Source organism: Monopterus albus, unplaced genomic scaffold (genome assembly GCF_001952655.1).
Source record: "Monopterus albus unplaced genomic scaffold, M_albus_1.0 scaffold195.1, whole genome shotgun sequence".
Lineage (NCBI taxonomy): Eukaryota > Metazoa > Chordata > Actinopteri > Synbranchiformes > Synbranchidae > Monopterus > Monopterus albus.
Window position 1 is genome coordinate 506,071 of NW_018128075.1, and position 18,864 is coordinate 524,934.

The following is an 18,864-nucleotide window of genomic DNA, read 5'->3' on the forward strand; positions in this document are numbered from 1 at the left end:
GCATCCATCACTCTGTTGCTTCCATTTCTTTCTTTCATCCCATGATTTGTCAAGTCTCCCCGGTTTCCAGTCTCCCCCTCTTGCCTCTTTTCATTGATTCAAGCCTTAAACCTTCACTCTTGCTCACCTACTAAGAGACTGAAGTTGAATTACAGTCATTAGCTTCTTGTTTCTTTGCGTGCACACTCACGCTGTAGCTCGTCTCTTTTGTGCTTGGTCTTTAAGGAGTCCGTGACAACAAACTATGCCAGTCCATCACTTTTATCCTTTGTACATGCAGTGAGGTGCAGGGAGGGACTGTAAGGTCAGCAGCACTGTAGTCAATCCCCAATGTTTCAGTCTGAGTCAAGTCCGAGTCGCCAAGAAATAATCCGTCACTGTCTGCCATTTTGATGGACAGGGTCATAAATATTTTGTCATAATTTATTATTACCCCTCAAGCTGTTTGTGAGGTGCCATTGCTATGAGACCAGTGCCTCCCTAAAAACATCTGAGAGACATTTTCCAGTTTTCAAATTTTGGCTCTCTCTCTCTCTTTTAATGGACTGAGGTCCTAGAGTGTGGATAATGTCTTTTTCTCCTCTCTGTGTTTATTATTATATATCAAATGGAGATGTTTTCTACTTAGAAGCTTATTAATGATGTGATTAAATATATTATCAGTGTTTCTTGGAAGTACAAATGGTGAATGTTCTTATATAGATGAGTACAATGTCAGTAGGAAACTTTTTAAATAGACTGAATCGCAGAAAGTTGAGAAAACAGTATTGGCACCATTGTGGGACATTTTGGAACGAGTGGGAATAGTAAAATAAAATAAAATAAAATAAAAGCTTTTTAATACACCTTTCCCACAATTCACACCTATATATCCCATAATGATTACACCCTAGCTGGCATATAGTTACCTTCAATAATAAATATTCAAGCATAAATAGTACTTTTTAAAACTATTTGTGTTTGCTTGCTAGTGTGTGAGGAAGGCTGAGCATTTTTACTTTTCTGAGCCTTCTTGAATTTGTTTTGAATGACAGAATGGATGAAAGTTGGATAAATAGGATAGGTGATCCAAAGCTATAAATGAAAACTGCATTCTAAAATGTTAGCAGCATGGGTTAAAAATGTTTAAATACATTTTAAACAGACATATTTTACCCTTAATGTAGTGTAATGTAGTGTAATATAATACTATAATCTCTCATTTGATTTGCTCTTTGCACACAAGGAAGAAAAGGCCTCCTCCATCTGTTGCCAGATCTGTGCCTCCTTGATAAATCCACACATCAATTAGATATTCATCAAAGAGGAGATCTTGGCAAGTCGTGAAATCTTCAAGTCAAAGCCCAGGTAGGGTACAAGGAGGGTTCAGGCTGAGAGATGAAAGCCAGTGGAAGGCTCTGAGAAGTAACGTAAAACCAGTTGTGTCTGTGTGGCCTTGTTTTTCTATACATGAGCTGCCCAAAATCCATGACTTACTATCTTTGCGGGGACTAGAAGTCACTTTTGGGAACCAGAGGCTGGTCTCCACAACATAGTTTCTCAAATGTTATGAAAATGATGGTGTGTAAGGTTAGAGCAAACAGTGTTAGGGTTAGGGTTAAGTGTTAGGGTTAGGGTTAAGTGTTAGGCAAGTGGCAGTTCTGGGTTAGGGTAAGTCTCCTGGAAATGAATATAAGTCTATGTAGGGATCGGGTAAGTGACAAAAACAAGGATGTGTGTGCGTGTTGGTAGCACACTGATGAATGAGACAAACCCATAGCTCTGTGGGGATTCGGCAATTTAGGAGTTGGACACAGTGGGAGTCATCAGTCGGCGTCTATGTGATGTTTGGGTCTGTGGGAGGTCTCCTATCGCTGACTTCAAACTTGTCTCATGTGTTTACAGTGAAGTCACAGGATTTTGACTTTACCTTCTTTCTCGTTTGTTTGTTTGTTTGTTTTTACAAACACTTTAAGGGACTCTGGGCTAATGCCTGCCATCATTAAGCCCCAGCTACAGTACCTATGGACAGTACAGCTAGCAGCAATTAGTAGAGGCCCTGCTTTTTAGCAAGAATAAGCAAAAGGCAGCAATAACCATTCTTCTAACACTTACAATAACCTATGTTTGAATATTCTTTACAAGCAGGCTCTTTGTTCTCAGTAAAAGTGCAAGTTAAGTGCAGCACACCACACCATTTTTCCCCTTTAAAGGGTTTTTCCTTTTATGATCTGAAGATCTTAGGACAGAGGACGTTGTATCTGTACAGATTATAAAGCTGCTTTAGCTAAATTTGTGATATTTCATTTAAATTATGTAAATAAAATTTAACTTTAGTATGGTTGGGCCACATGCTGGGTTCACACAAATATTTCTGCATTAAAATAATGTAAGGTCAGTTTTTTTCATGCTGGGTGAAAGTCTGTTTTAGATTTTGTATGTTCCACACAGCAGATACGCCACATAAACAAAGATGTAATCAAGGCACAGCAGCCAGGCTGATTGTGTCCGGTGTCAAAGTTTGTATAATGCTTTTAAACCCACTGTGAAAAGAACAAAGTGTCATGATGAAAGCCCTCCTCAGTCCCAAACCCCTCATTTTGTCTCACAGAAATGATAAAAATGCACAAGCAAAGTGCAGCACCGATGACAATATCGTCTGTCAGTTTTTTGCAAACATTTTACTTTTAGTATTTCTGTGAGTTTTTGCACCTCTTCAGTAGTTTAGCGCCCCCTCCTTTAGTCTGAGTTTGCTAACTCAAGCTTCCCTCATTTTATTTGTTGAGACGGCTGTGTCTGCTGAGCGCACTGGAAACTTGTGCACATAACCTGAAAATCTGAATAGCTCATAAGCAACATGTAAAATAAATAGTGGCAATTACAAGCAGTTAGTATGATTATATTGTCTGGGTAAAATTTGATCTGATTCTTCTGTATTTTAGGCATTTTGACAGACTAAGGCTGATATTTATAAACCTGTTGTAAATTAAAGTCGGGTGCCCAAAATATTGCAGCACAGCAATTTTTCACGAATTATAGAACGTCTTGCCACTGGGCACATGTGGGCCGAGAGGGAACATAGAAGGTGTACGTTTACAGCAAGTAAACTTTAATATGGCTGAAGAAACCAAAAAATATATTTCGGAACTGCAATCACGTAGTCTTCTATTAGTCAGATCATCATTTTTTCCATTCAGTAATCAAAGCATGGTCTGACCTGAATGCCTCTCATTCTTCTCTGCTGAGCAGTCCGACTGACAAACACTCTCTTCCTCCTCAGATTTGCTCTTGATTCAGACAAGATCTCAGATGACCAAACATTTATTGTTTCTATTTACAGTATGTTTCATAGCAGTTAAAGCACATTTCTAGAATCAATTACAGCCTCTCAGTTGTACCTATCAAAACAATCCTAAGAGCAATTTATAATGTTCACATTTCACACTGTGCTGGAGATAAATAATGGGCTAAAGTGGTGTTGTCAAACCAGCTCAGGGCTGACCTTTGTTTGAAAACAGGTCAGCGATTTATATAATTAGAACCTCATAAGAGCATACAGATAAACCTAAAGCAGAGCTCCTCAAAGTCCTTCCCCACGACTTGAAGGTAAAAGAAAAATTATGGAGGTATCATTTTTATTTATTGATGTGGTTGCTGTCGAGTCTTAGATGGTAAGATTGTTTTTGAAAATACTCAGATGGCTGTGATATCTGAGCTGGTGGTTTGGGAAGGAGCAGAGTGTCCATTAGACCGTGGATAACAGGCTATGATCTACAGCTTCACCTTAAGGGAAAAGCCGCCCCACAGCTCAGCCACAGTCTCTGTTGTTTGCCCTCCTGCTGAGAAAATTCTCTGTGTGTCTCCTCGCACAGTGCGGGCTTTGTCATTATAGCAGCACAACATTTTGTTGTGTTTATCCTTTTCAAGAGAGGTCAGATCCAAGTGTGCGTGTGCTGTGTGTGGTGTTGTGCTTTTGTTCCTGTGAGAAATTGTTGTGACCTCACAGAGAAAACACTTAGTTTTGGCCACAGATGTTTTTATTTTCTGTGTATTACTATGCACAATGTGTACACATGTTAAATGGAGAAATTCTAACCTTGACTCTGAAGCTAAATCTTAGTGCCTTACACACTGTTTCAAAGAAGTGTGGCCAGGGCAAAATATCTTCTTATTTCAAAAGTATCTTACTCTAAAATGTATAGAGTTGGTCTTTATAAACAACATGGACACACACAGCTACACACTGACGTCTTCGCTGATGAGAGTTATACTCAAAGATCTATCAAAGTCATAATACAGTGGCAGTAACTGTAACAGATTATCTGTCCATGTGAGCAGTAGTACAGCAAGTAGTACACACAAAGGGCCTGGAGAACAAGTGTGTATTTGTGTGTTTGTGTCAGAGCGTGTTTATCTGTGTGTACATGTCTACGTGGTTCCTCTCCATTCATCTTGTGTTTGCTCTAGTATTCAGCATGTCGAGCTCATATCTAAGTCCAGTTAAGACAAATAACCTCAGTGTTTACTTCGACTCAGTCAAAGTGATGAATGGCCTGACTGATGGTTGCTGTTTGATGGCTGATCAGTGGTTCCATTACAGACCCATCCCTCACCCAGAAGGTGTTCTGTTCCAAGGCTAACCTTCAGGATGATCATGTGTGTGACTAAATCCTCAACTTTGAACAGAGGTCTACAAACATGTGCACTCAAAAACTGTTTATGACAACCCTCAGTTTGAACATTTCGCCTATTACAAATAGGACGTTTGTGGGCTTTGGGAGTGAACTGTGGTGTGATTTCCCTTAAGGTGAAGCTTTAGATCATAGCCTGTGATTTAAATCACAGAATGATCAACAAACTTACCAAAAGACAGTAAGTGCTGCTGTAATTATTATCCCAGGTGAAGGTGAATTATGCACATATACATTTTGCAAGGGATTAAAATCACTGCCCAGCACAGATAATTGTTTAATCAACCCACCCCTCTAGAGAAATGAATAATGCCTGAATGGGGCTTTGGAATGATGCTCTAACTGCTGCACCGTGTTGCCATTTCAGGTTTGTACTTTGAAATCCAACAGTTTCAATGTTTCAGCATTTTTAAATGTTTCAACTGCATGTATTCATCAGCAAGCATGTTTTTCCTTTAACTAGATAAAGTGCACAAGCTTTGACAAAGCACAAAACATATAAAAGGTCTACACAGAATGCTTCGAGCTGCATCCAAGAAAGGCTATTCAGTTGAAAGACATTAGACCACTACTGTATACTTATGATTGTTTGTCCTTACCAGGGGTTTTCTATTCACTAGCTTTAGAATCAGCACCACAGATGGCATCATGGCACTTTTATGCTTTCACAACACTTAGAACTAACATTTTTGAAAGCTAAATCGACCCTAAGACAAATCTCTGACTTTAAAGAATCATTTTAGCCTCATCAGCATTCTTTATCCCAACTAATGTACAGTACAACAAGACAAGTGAAGTGTTTCCAGCCTTTTGCCCTCATACTCCATGTCACAGTGCTCCCATTACATTGATTTAATGCTGGAGAGTTGCTCATTGCTGCTGCAATCTCACACTGAGCAGTCTGATTGTGCTTGTTTACGAAGGGAACAGTCAGAATTATGCATTTGCTTTTCCTTCTCAGAGCTTCCCAGCATGCCTCGGAGGCCAACTAATGGCCAACTTTTCTTAGCTTGAACTGATATGTTCCTAACGGGGAACATAATCAGGCTGTTTGGCTAAATGTCACTGGGTACTGTTAAGCTGCTCACATATGAGCTACATCTGTTTTGAGAAAATGCATTTGCTCATGACCACGGTTATTTTTTTCATGTGATATCACTGTGATTGTGTCTTCCTGCTTTGTTCCTCCGTGTAAAGCCTGCCTAGCTGCTTCGTTTCCTGCTTGGCTCTCGTTGATGTAGACAAATGCACCAATCAGGGACCCTCTCTTTTAATTGTCCTCCACTCGCTGTTGTGTGTCAGGCAAGGACCAGCCCCTGCTTCAGTGTGTGGCGCTTATGGTTGATTCAGCTTTTTTTTTCTTTTTTGTTTATTTCAGGCTTTCATTGCTGAAAACTGCCAGACAATCTGAGGACATCAAACTCAAGGTAATTACTCCCATTGTCTTGTATTCTGTAGAGACATAGACTAATGCATGAAAATGCCGTTTGCCCACATCAAGGACTTATGATGTCCTGCATGGATAGGAGTCTCTGCTCAGAGTGACTTTATGCTTTTATGATGCGCACTAACTGGTACAGAAGACAAATAAAATGACTGCTTTGCTGCCGTAGCGAACCAGTTAAATTCACAAGAATGTGACAGATATTAGGTCAGAGACCTTAACCTTTGATCAGTTCATATTTGAATCCAAGTGGACATTTGTGCCAAATTTGAAGAAAGTAAGTTTATTCTGGTGGATAAAAGTGCCCTTCCTGCACACCTGGAGATTATCTGGTCAGATGCTCTGTAGCAAGCGCGTCCATCTTTGTCAGTGTGTCTTTGACCAAAACACTTGGGGGCCCTCCTACCATGAAGACGCTGATAAAGTTTTCCTAGTGCTTTATTTTCTTATCTTTAAGGAAAAGTGTGTGTTCATCTTAAATATATAACCGACTCAAAATAAACCACAACATAAAGATCTCTAGCTTAAAAAAACACGCAAAATATGTTATATTCATACAATATTCATGCCTCTTCTAATAAAATGCTACAGTATTTCTTTAGCATTATCTGTGACACTTAATAGTGAGCACTTACTGTGCATGTGCGTGTGTGTGTGTGGCCTGCTGGTCAACTTCTCGCTATAATGTGATAACAGTGTCAGCTGGCAGTAAATACTCAGCAGCTATTTTCCCAGTAGTTCCTGTTGGGAGTGACACAAAGATTTGTTTTGACAGGAGGAGAGTCCCCCTCTGAACCAAAGCCCAGTTAATGAGACCACATAGTGGAAATGTTAAAGAATCTCATGCCACATCTTTTGCTCAGTTCGGTTCTTCTTCATCCTCCAGGTTATCATATGGCCACTGCGGCTCCACTAAAAACCCGGTGAATGCAGGACAAAATGTACAGTGCATTTCAATCTTCGATTACTAGATTAGTATTAGTAGGCAGACCTTTGAGTCTACTGATATTCAGACAGTATATCAATCTGGAACTTCTCAAATCTTAAAATTGTCACTGTGAAAACATTAGTGCAGGACCTCGTTTAGACATTGTGTATGTTTTATACAGCATGTTTGTGTCTGCGCTTTGTTTATCAGTACAAACTGATTGTTCAAACTCACAGCAGGAAAATAACAGATGAAGATGACAATTACAGCAAATTAACATGAGTTGTGGCAGTCGTTTGTGGCACTAGTGCGCTTCAGAGCATATTTTCCAATGTCCATTGACTAAAACAAACCTATTGCTATATATTCTAATAATAACTCAAGGGTGAAATCCACAGCTGTTGAGAGGGTGCTTAATTCAGCACACTGAGAGAGTGGACTATATTATAGGTGTTCATTATGAATGCATGTACAGTATAGTGCATGTACGCTCTGCAGTATATACATTACAACTACCAACAGCATCAGTCTGAATGATATCCTGCAATATTATTTTGTAAATAAACGTTATGTATTTAATTCTATTGTTAAAATCCACTTTGATGCAGTTTAATTGTGATCTTGATGTTTTCTGAATCAAAACTGAGAGCCTAAAACCATGCTAGTGTCTCTGTAAGGCTGCTGTGAACTACAGTCGGTGTATGCTAACAGGCTAACAATGCTAACCTTCACTTATTAGCAGAAAATACAGCTCAGGCTGATGGGAATGTAATTAGTTTTGCAAGTAACTGGTCATACCTGTACTGGTTAAATCTAAATTTTGAGGATGATGGCACTGGATTCAAAGCCAGCCAGTCACCAAAGTACTACATTTCATAGTTGTGGAAATGTTAATGTCTGTACCAGTTTTCATTGCAATCTGTCCAGTAGTCATTTAACTCTGGACTACAGTGTCTGTTGAAGCTGATGGTTTTGGCAGAAGAAGGGTCTGGATCACCAAAGCAATTAGAAATCATCCGCTGGGAACCAAGTATATGCGCTCCAGTTTTCATGGTAATCCATCCACCAGTGGCTGAGATATTCCACTAGAACCAAAGTGGTGAACCAACCGACAGATCATACGAATGACACACCACTCCACACCCACCACAGTCTTACAGATTACCACTCCACACCCACCACAGTCTTACAGATTACCACATTAAGTGTCAAAAGCAGAAAAGCAAAGAAAGCAGACTGTCCCCTTGCCATGTACATAGCATTTTAGAACCAATCTCTTTGTACAGTGGACTTTATAATTTTCTTTTCCCTTGAAACGTTGACAGCATTCATCACATGGGCTGAGAGTCCTTCTGTTGTGTCATATTCCCTTGTGTGACAGATGTGTGGATCTGTCCCCAGGGCGTCACTCCCAGTAGGCGGCTGAGCACCATTGATCTGTAGCTATTGAGCCATGTTTGCACTAATTAGAGGAGGTTTGTAACACAATTCATTGAAAAGGGCAGAAAGAGAGAAAGAAGGCTTTCAACCACCAGCCAGCGATGGCAGTTAGCTGTCACCGAATGAGAAGAGAGCAGATGAGCTATCATTAAAAAAGCCAACATGGGACAAATAATGAGGGAAATATCTTGGAACCTAAGCATGTTTCTTTTTTAATCAGACAAACAAGGAAAACCCATCTTCTCTCAAACTCTTTTAATCTAGAAACATAGGTTTCCCTAATTTCATACAACTGTGAGCTGACTAACCTAGTTTACAGTTCTGTCCAAAGTTTTTTCTTTCCATCAGTTGTAATGCAAAAATAAACCTGAGAAAGCAAGTTCAGTACACTTGAGGCACCAATCTAAAATTTGACATCAGTGTCAGTGTATTTATAGACTTAGCAAGGTGAGAAGCAAGATGGAGAAGAAAAAACTGAGAAAAGAGAAGAAAGAAAGAAAGAAAGGGGTCTTAAGATAAAGATAAAGAGAGAGGGCAATTTCCTTGTCGTGCAGCTGTCATCCTGCCAAGGCAACTTGGAAAATTACTTTTTCTATATTTAGCAACAAAAGATAGCAAAAACGTAATGCACACATACTGTATGTACACACCCACATTTTCACTCACACATGCACATACTCCTGGGCAGAGCAGTGATTTTAGACCCAAGATCAAAACAGCGTGGTCAGCTGTATCCTCACACACAGGCGCGTGCGCGCGCACACACACACACACAGTGGCTGGTTGTTGACAGGTCTGAAGTGGATTGTGCTCATTAGGTGGGGTTGCAGATTGGTTTCTATTTATAGCCAGCAGCAGGCAGCAAGCTCAGCAATAGCAGCAGCAGCAGCAGCAGCTTGAAGGTGTTTGAAGTAGCACAGGCCTCCAGTGAACCGTGCTAACGAGATGCATCCGCAGTTGATTGCTGCCAAAGTTTAACTCTGACGGTTAGCATGGTAAGAGTCGGTCTGATCTGAGTCCCTCATTTGTCAGAAGACTTAGTTGAAAAGATTTAGTTTGAATGCTATGGAGAAGAACAAACCTGTAGAGTACAGCAGTGATACAATGATATGTGCCATACATTATCCATACACTGGCCCAAGTATTGAAGTATCTTCTGTTACTATGAGACACAAATGCTTCCATCTTCCACTAACAAACATTTGAACTTTGCCAGTGCTGTTCTGAAGCATCTGCATTTGTTTTCTTTCTCAACTCTGTCATTAAGGCTTTTGTTTTGTTAGCTGCTTGTTAATTGCTTATCACAAATGCAAGCAAAACCTAAGGGAACATATACTACCCTACCCAGTGACAAACAACTATCAATAAAAATCACTCTCTTTGTATATAGAGGAATGACTGCAGTGCTGGCTGCTTGGCATAAGCACTGCCAATAAGTATGGCGCTCTTGTAATGTTATATAAAATGTTTAAGCTGTTGCACCTGTAAAGGAAAATCACTGATTTTGTTTTGGATTTCATAAAATGATCTTGAAGTTCTGCAAACAGAAAGACAAAGAAGACTGAAAAGCCAAACCCACTTAAAATACAGTGAAGTGATTTTGTTCATAAATTGGCTCAGTTTACCATTTTACTCCTGGAGCTCCTGTTTGGCTTCATGCCTGTCAGTCACCTCAGCCTTAGGATAGAGACTATTTTTAAAGTAAACAGCTTGTCAAGATGAGTGGCAAGTGTTGGTTAAGAAGTGTCAGGACAGGAGCTTGAATATCCTACTGAAGGGGATGAAGGTGGGACTATCAAAACATTCTGATTCAAGGTGAAAAGTTGAACTCTGGGGAAACATTGCAGCAGCAGTCAAAGAGAACAGAAGAGAAATGGAAACATAAACAGCATAAAAGAGGAGTAAGAATAGAGTGTGTGAATACTGCTAATGCTGTTCCTGCCAGGTGGTTTGTCCTTTAAGAGTAACCACCTAATGATCCTAATAATAACTTAATATAATAATAGTTCCACGTAACACTTGAGGATTGTAAATGTAGCTTGGGGCTCAAACAGTCAGTGAACATGTCACTGTCACACCTGCAGTTTCACACTCTTAGTGCCAGGGGGTTTTGACTTCCACGGTGCAGCCAAACACAGGTAGGCTCTTTTCAGTGTTGCTTGTCCGTCAGATACAGGTGGATTGATGAGTCTTTTCTTGTGCTGTGTCATGTGCTTGTAGAACTGTTGTGTAGTTTGCCAAATACAGCTTCTGTCTCAGGATGTTGCTGGGTTTGAAATGCACAGGGATGTGGTGTCTTCTGTGTCAGCAACGTATGGAATGACAGTGTTGTTTCATTTGTTGTTTTCTTCTCTGTCTGTATTAGAAGGGTTCTCACTGGAGCTTGACTCACTGGTTGGTAGGTAGCAACTCGGTCCACTGGTTGGTAAAGTCTGGCTAACTTGGCTAAAAACCTTTCTGTTTACCAGACTTTTTAAAAGATCTACATGAACATGCCCATGTTCCTGCACTGGGGTGAAATTAGCTGTGAAATAAAGACAAATAAAATGTTATACAAAAAAAGAAATGCTGGTTTTAATTTTAAAGTACAGTATACTAGCTAACTATATGATGATTTAATTTGATATTGTTTTGCACATTAGGTTGTACTTTTTTCTCCTTTTCATTCTTACTTAAATTGCATGTCAAAGCCCAAAATGGCAGGCCAGTGAAGGCACAGGTGTTAACTGGTAATGACAATGTCTCACTCCAGTTACTCACTGAGCACTTGTCAAGAAAGTACCTGAGCTTGATCCATCATGAGGTCTGTCAGTGCTTTGTGTCTAAAGGACCATTGTGTGCTCAGTGCTGTATTATTAGAACATTGTTAGTCATGGCTAAAGGACTGAAAGTGAAAAAAGAAGCTTTTTTCATAACACTGCCATTCAAAGCCTGGAGTAGCTTCACATCAGTAAGAAAGTGTAAAGGAACATGTAACATCTTAGTCACAGTGACCCTACAGTTTTCTGTTTCCATAGTTTTTGTTCTGTTTTTCCCTTTTTGCACTGAGGCTTTTCCCCCCTTTTCTCCTTTATGCTTCACTTTTCCCATCTACCGCTTCATTTCTCGACTTTCAAGTCATCATTTTAACCCACTTCACTCATTCTCCATCCAACCAGTCATCTTTTTATCCTTTACTTATGTAGGTCTCCTCACCTGCCACCACTTTCCACTCTCCCTCTTGACCTAGTTGGTATCAGCATAAATCATCCACAGAGTGCAAACTCTATACAAAGAAACCAGATAAGAGTTTTCTGCCTCCTGCTTCTCCTGCACTTGCTCTCGTCTCTCCACTAGTTGTTAATCCCTGCTCTCCATCTGATAAGAAACGGAATAAAAGAAGAGATAGGAGAGGATAAGGCTATACTTTACCTTTGCACTGCAATTACTCACTACATATACAATAATTAGATACAGTTAGTTTTCACTTAATCCTTAGAAGTGAGGAAGGAAATAAGTCAGCCAGATAAAAAAGATATTCTAAAACGCACTTATTTCAAATGTATGCCACCAAAATAACCTCCTCTTTCATTTTTTTCCCACACATACTTCAATATTCATCATCCTCATTCATATTTGTCATTTTTAACTGACTAATAGCTCTGCCTGTTTGGCTTCCAGCAGTTCTTAATGTGCCCTGGCTTGTGGTGGTGCTGCTGCTGCCAGGATGTCTGGGCTCCGTCAGCGGGATCCTGAACCTATGCCTCATTTTGTTTCTTCAACTCTAGCTCTTACAAATCCACTCTGACAACAGGTTGTACAATGTAAAGTTATTCATATACAGTATACTGTAAAGAGTGCATAGGGGGGGCTGTTTGGTTGTCCAAAGGTCAGTGATGGACTGAACTATAAAGTCATGATCACAAGACGAGAGAAGAAAACAATATTCAAGCAATACTTAACGCTCGCTGCGGTTCTAGCATTTCATTAGATAGCAAAAATAAACACAGCAAGAAACGCTGTGCATGTTTTACACTTAGTGCCCTTTGGCCAGTACATGAACATTTTAATTTAATAACACCTGAGAGTTCCAAGTCAAAGTTGGAAGATAAACTGCTGTTTTTCTACACAGCTGAGAAAAGATATATTACAACAAAGAAACCTATGAGCTGAGATCAGATTAAAATAGGGCCACACATCCACAAATGCAACCATACACCATCCGTATTTGCTATTCCCTGCTTTCCATCGTTGGTTCTTTCTAGCTCTACCTGCAGGCACACGCTGCCCTACTTTGGTACAGGTCATATCCTTGCTCCACGAGCAGCCATCATGCGTGCCACAGGGCAGAGAGAACATTGCTTGACTATCGCCTCACAGCGCTGTGTTTAGACAAAGGGTCAGGTGGACGATCTGTTCTGGGTCACTAGTCCTGCTGGAAGGGTTTGGAATGGTTAAACTGTGTACACCTGACTTTCACCATTGCCACGCTACTTTGTAAAAAAACTGACAAGATAAAGGTAGTGAAGGGTGCAGGCAAGAAAAGTAACTGAGAAAAGGGACGAGAGACATTTTTATGTTGGAGAAAGGGGACAAAAGTCCACTGGTGGTGATGCTATAAATTGTGATAATAATACTAGTCACTTCTGCAATATGCACATAAGAAGTGAGAAGACAAGGACATTCAGAATCTAAAGGACAATTTGAGTTGTGAAGTAAAAGCCAGAGGGAAAGCCAAGGGCTTCCTCCTTTCATATGGGAGAGATTAATGAGAGGAAGACTGATGGAAATATTGGAGATGGATCAAAAAAGAAGCTATTAAGAAAAATGATGTAAACAAAGGAAAAAAGAAGCCCTGGAGGTGGTATAAAAAGGCCAAGAGGGAGAAGAAGGCAGTGGCATGAGCCAGAAATGTCAGTTACTATTGTGTCAAATACCAAGAGGGAGGAAGGAGAGAGAGGTGGACAGAGGAAAGAAAATGGATGCTGAAAAAGGAGAAGGGAACAAGGTAGGCAATTAGAATGTGAAAAGAAGAAGATTGTATTGATAGATAAAAAAGAAATACTGGCAATGACTGGATGATGATAAAGAGGACTGGTGGAGGGGAGAAAGAGAAGAAAGTGAGAGACAGAAAAAAGGTGAAGTGAGAGGGGAAACTACAGAAAGAATAGAGGGGGAGAGGAAAAAGGTCAGTGAGCGACTGAGAAGCAGATTAAAATGTCAGGGAGGAGAAAGTAGAAAGAAGAGGGCGCCCCACTGAAACCCAGAAATCTGAAATCAGAGAGTCAGAGAGAGGAGGAGGGAGCAGGTGAAAAAGGCAAACGGGGAGGAAAAAAGCTGAGAACAGCTGATGGGAACGAAGGACCAGGGAAGAAAAAATAGGAAAGTGTGTGTTTTCATGAAACAGCCATTTTAAACCTGGTATAAATCAACCTAGCACCGTTATAGCAGGTTTTCAGAGAACAGGACACTGACCCAGTTAAACCTGCAGAGCACCTGTAGGGGCTTTGACCTTCACACACACACACACACACATCCTTGTGGTCATCACTTACAGGTCTAGGGTGAACCCCGCCGCCTGCCCAGTGTCAGCTGGGATTCAGGAATAAGTGGTATAGATGATGACTAGATGGATGGATGGATACTGTAGGTTTAACAGCATCAGATTTACTGCAACTGTATTGTCACAGCTGTGAGTGATCGAGGCCACATCTAAGGGTATAAAACACTGGCGCTTTGTCAAGGACCCTTTGGCATTCGAATGAGATGCACGGGGTTTTCAGTAGAGAACAGCTTAACCTAGTCTCGTCAGTGTGAGAGCACACTGTACACTTCATATGATGCCAAACTTACCCTTTAGTGTCTGTAAAGTAATAGGACACTGCTCTGCATATTTTACTGTTTGTCATGATCCTACAGCATGTACGACTTTTTTTTTCTTTATCGTCTTTATGTGGAGGAATTCTGGATCTTGAGTCTTTGTTGCAAAGACTTTTTTGGTTTATAGAGGGTTTTACAGATCACATTGGTGCCACCACAGATGTCATGAGATACAATAGGTGAGTAATACATACAGTATATACGTACATAATGCATATACATATACAGCTATATATTACTGGCTGTATAATGTACTATAATTCACATTGGTTCTTAACTCTAGAAAAATCTTCACTGCAACAAAATCTTTAAAAGACAAATGTGTAATTTTCAGGAAAGGCCTGAGGCTCTGAAACGCCAAACGCTTGATTAAACTTTGGGTTTGTTGAATTCCATACAAATTGTCCACTTATTAGTTCCTAAAACTGCAGGTTCTGTTGGAAATTTGCAAGTTTTTATGAATGTTTCAGTTGCTGTTTGAATTACAACATTTTGCAGACTTGAAAAGGTTCAGTTCGTTTCTTTGTCTCCACATCCCATCTGTCTTTGCTTCCCTCTAACTTTCTGAAGGTCAGAAACAAACACAAATAAACACATGTACTGTTAGTGTCTACAGGGTTTGGCTTCCACGCTGCCAGTGCTGGGTATTCCCAGGTTGTACTGACTCGAATTTAAAGACAAACATGTTACGCTCCAAAGCTTTTCACACTTCTACCACTTTGTTCAGGGTGAGTAAGTGAAGCAGAATGAAGACTAGTCTCTTAGAAGGAGAATTGAAATCTAACATCATAACTGAACTCGTGATTGTCCATTTTCACATATGGTGATTACTGGGTGAAAACCTCAATAAGTCATCGGTTCAGGAAATGACTTCTGAGACCAGATGGCCACATTCAGTTTAAAACAGATCTCCAAGGTTTTGACCACGTTGCTTTTATCTTCAGTGTGTAAGTGTAGACGACTTATGCATGTTCACACAAATGTTTTAAAACCAGGATTTTCAGATCTGTTCAGGTCATGATAACGCCCAATCTCCTGCCAGCTAAAACAGAAGCACTTGAGACTATCTGAATTAGTTTTGATATTTTTATTAGTCTGGCTTTGCAGCAGAATTCCAGATTTAGCTTTTCCCCCAATTGTTTTCTCATCTATTTAACACACTGGAGGATTAAAGTATGATCTGCCTATAATCACTGTCATGTCTGACAGGATTAGAAAGCAACATTTTCTCATGTGTTGAAAAAAATCACTGAACAGGTTAAGATGATTTAAAATGAATTAAATCTAATGAAACTGCTGCTCTGTGGTTAATGTCCGCTCTCTGACTGAGGTGTGTTGAGAAGACTAATGTACACTGACTTAATTATAAGAACATATTATGCAAAACCACTGTATATATGTGTATGATTATAACATATACAATTATTTTAAGCAGATAGTGACTTATCCTTTTGTTCTAAGCATGATGGAGTAGTGAGGTAGGTTTATTGGACCTACAGTATTAATGGAGAAACGTCTGCGGATGAGCCTTTGGACATTTCACAGTAGGTGTAAATAATAAAAGTAATGTTGATTTAGCTCAACTGAAGCTTTAGTTTTAGAATTCTGACATGATGCAGTACTTTGAGCAGTTTTACTTATAATTTCATTACTCCCACTACACTTTGGTGGCACTAAGTTTATCTCAGCATCTCAGCTCATAAGTGACAAAACATGTTTTTGTATTTGATCAGTTTTTTATCCATGGAAACCACATAGGTCTTAATTTTGTCTTTGGATTTGTTGTTAGGGCAGGTGCGTTGCAGGTTTTATTCCTCCCAGAGTGTTAATAGGCTGCACCTTGTCAGTCAGGTATGGTACAAAGTCCTGCAGCGTTCAAGGCCACTGCACTAGAAAACTATATGTAACACCACACGTGAGCTTATATAAATGTGATATGAGCCAGCTGGAATAAACTCACAACTTTATCTGGAGTGATGCTCCTACTGAACACATGTTTGACCAGAGAGCAGTAGCTGCTCTACTTTCACCCAGTGCTCTTCTATCAGTTTGTCTGAGAGCTTCTTCATGACTGAAGCCCTCATTAACAAACACTTGTGCACTGTACAGAGGAAAGACTGTGCAGCTTTCAAACAGCAAAATCATTTATTTTATCCTTATTAAACCATGATCCAAGCCAGTTATCTGAAATCTGATTATCCACCCATCCCTGCTGACTGTAAAGAAAATTATGTAATCAGGCCAGCTAATAAAATTAAACATAAAAGGATTAGACTTTATTTTTAAATGTGTGTCTGCTGAATCCACAGTGATGTAGATGTTTAGTAGAACTTTTAAGAAGTTCCCTTTTACCAGCATTTCATGACTGTGACACTGGTCAGAGAAATGAATATCTGCTGTCTTTTAGTATAGTTGTAAAACATTTCTCTGACATACTACAGTGTACATTTCAAAAGGAAAAACTGTATTTGACATTTTAATAACTTCAGAGGGAATATTTCAAAGGGCATTTTGCCTCAGTCATCATAATCCTCATGATGTGTAAATAAAGGTTTGAATGCCCAAAGGTCACTTACAGTGACCTCTGATGGACGTCAGCTGACAAGTTTATTTGAAGCCTTTGTGGCTCACAACAGGTGAGAGATTTAAAGCCTTAACATCTGACAAAAGCAAAATCCTGAATGTGGTCTCTTGCACCTTTCTTTTCAGTCCTGTAGTCAAGGTTTATTTGAAACCAGTATGGGATTTTACACAGTTTCTTATGAGGCCTGAGCTCAGTTCTGAGCATTGCATTATGGTTTGGCATGCCTTACATTTCCTTTCAACTTAGTCTCCTCAAGTGACTTATTGTTATTCGTTGGTTTTGATTTTCTGACAGCAGACCATGTGAATGCAGTGCCATTTAACAGTCAACTGACAAATCTCAAATATGGGAGGTAATGCTCCTGAAACTGAACCACATTTAGAGTGATGGCTTCAAAGCCTCCACTGGACACCCATCAGTATGATTTCATCACGGCATAAACCACAAAGCTCTGTTTCTGGCTTTGAAGTGGCATAAAACATCTTGGTGATATTTAACATCTCAGCCTCCCTCTGGACGTGCACACCCTGTCCCTAAGGAACGAGACTTATACCTGTGGAGGAAACTCATTTCAGCTGCTTCCATCTGCAGTCTTATTCTCGTACCCAGTGATCATTTCTATAGATGGATGGCAGAACATGCATTGACTAGTGAATCTACAGCTCAGTCCAAAGAGAAAACTCTTGGCTGAGCAATGAATTAGTTGGTCTGCTTGTGTGTAATGTATTGTATCTGCTTCATCTTTTCATCTGACATCACTTTTACAAACAGTATTTGCTTGTTGACAGACAAACACGGTGAAACAGCTGATTAGGTGGCAATTAGGGGTTATAATTGGACGTCACGCTAGAAGTAAGATCAAAAGTTAAACAAAAGGGGAGCAGAAAGTAAGACTAAAGGAGGGATGACAGTAATGGACAAGAAGGAAATGGTGCAGGTTGTATAGCAGAGACTATAGATCTTTAATGTTCAAGTAGAGAACAAGTCCACTGATGAATGATAAACAGACTTCTGTCTCTCTTCCAAATCATATTTATGCAGTATATATGTGATATTCAGGATTTATGAGGAAAAATAATTGGCATGAATAGATAACCAAAGAGACAGCAGGCTCATTATTTTTGCCAACCTAGGATCTAAATCACTGTGTAAACATTTTTATTACACTATTATTCTTTGATTTGTCACTTCCAAGTTTAATTTGAGATAATGTGGTTAATTTATGGAATCAGAAGGCACATTGTGTGATTCCATTTGAAAGGATGGTTTTGAGAAGAAAATGCACCTTTTTGTATTCCTAGAACAAACTTTGCCACACAGTGTGTGTATGTGCACATGGATACATATCTCTCATAATGTGAAAAGGTCTGCACACACACAGACTGTCAGCTGTTCATTCACAGGACACAGTGAATGAACTCCCCACCACATCAGGCTTTCCATGAACAGTGTTACAGATGTCACAGTGGATGTACTGTCATGCAGTGCCAAGAGTAAGTGCATCTTTAATCATCATATCCTTTTATTCTAAGTGAGTGTTCATGGCTATGGATGTGCACTATTTCCACTGCTTGCCTTGGACAGTGCTTTTCTTACTGCAATCATAGATCTGAGAAGTGTTTGCTGGGTATTTTCCCAGAACTCTTTTTTTTTAAACCTTTTTAGATGCATAGACACTAAAAAGTTGCACAATTCCTCTACTTTGGATGATGCTTTAACAGAATAACTTTAACCTTCCTCTTGTGTTAGGGTCGGCACCGACCCATTTTCAGTTTTAAAACATAAAAGTACCCAAAAAAATTTGTTTATTGCTTTAAGGCTTTTTGATCTTGTCAGTAACCTTTATCTCAACAAAATTAAAAAAAAAAAAATCTTACCAAATTATAGAATGCTCCTACTGAAATTGTAGCGTTTGTGTTGTTAGGGTCGGTTTCTACAC

At 39.6% G+C, this 18,864-nt stretch overlaps 1 protein-coding gene across 1 annotated transcript in view; it reads left to right on the plus strand.

Moving 5' to 3' along the window:
• Positions 1-18,864, plus strand: part of elfn2a (extracellular leucine-rich repeat and fibronectin type III domain containing 2a) — a 211,215-nt gene that overhangs the window by 160,854 nt on the left and 31,497 nt on the right. The window contains exon 4 of the mRNA XM_020617853.1: positions 6,049-6,097. The gene's annotated coding sequence lies outside the window, so the exon portion shown is untranslated. The remainder of the gene's footprint in view (positions 1-6,048; positions 6,098-18,864) is intronic.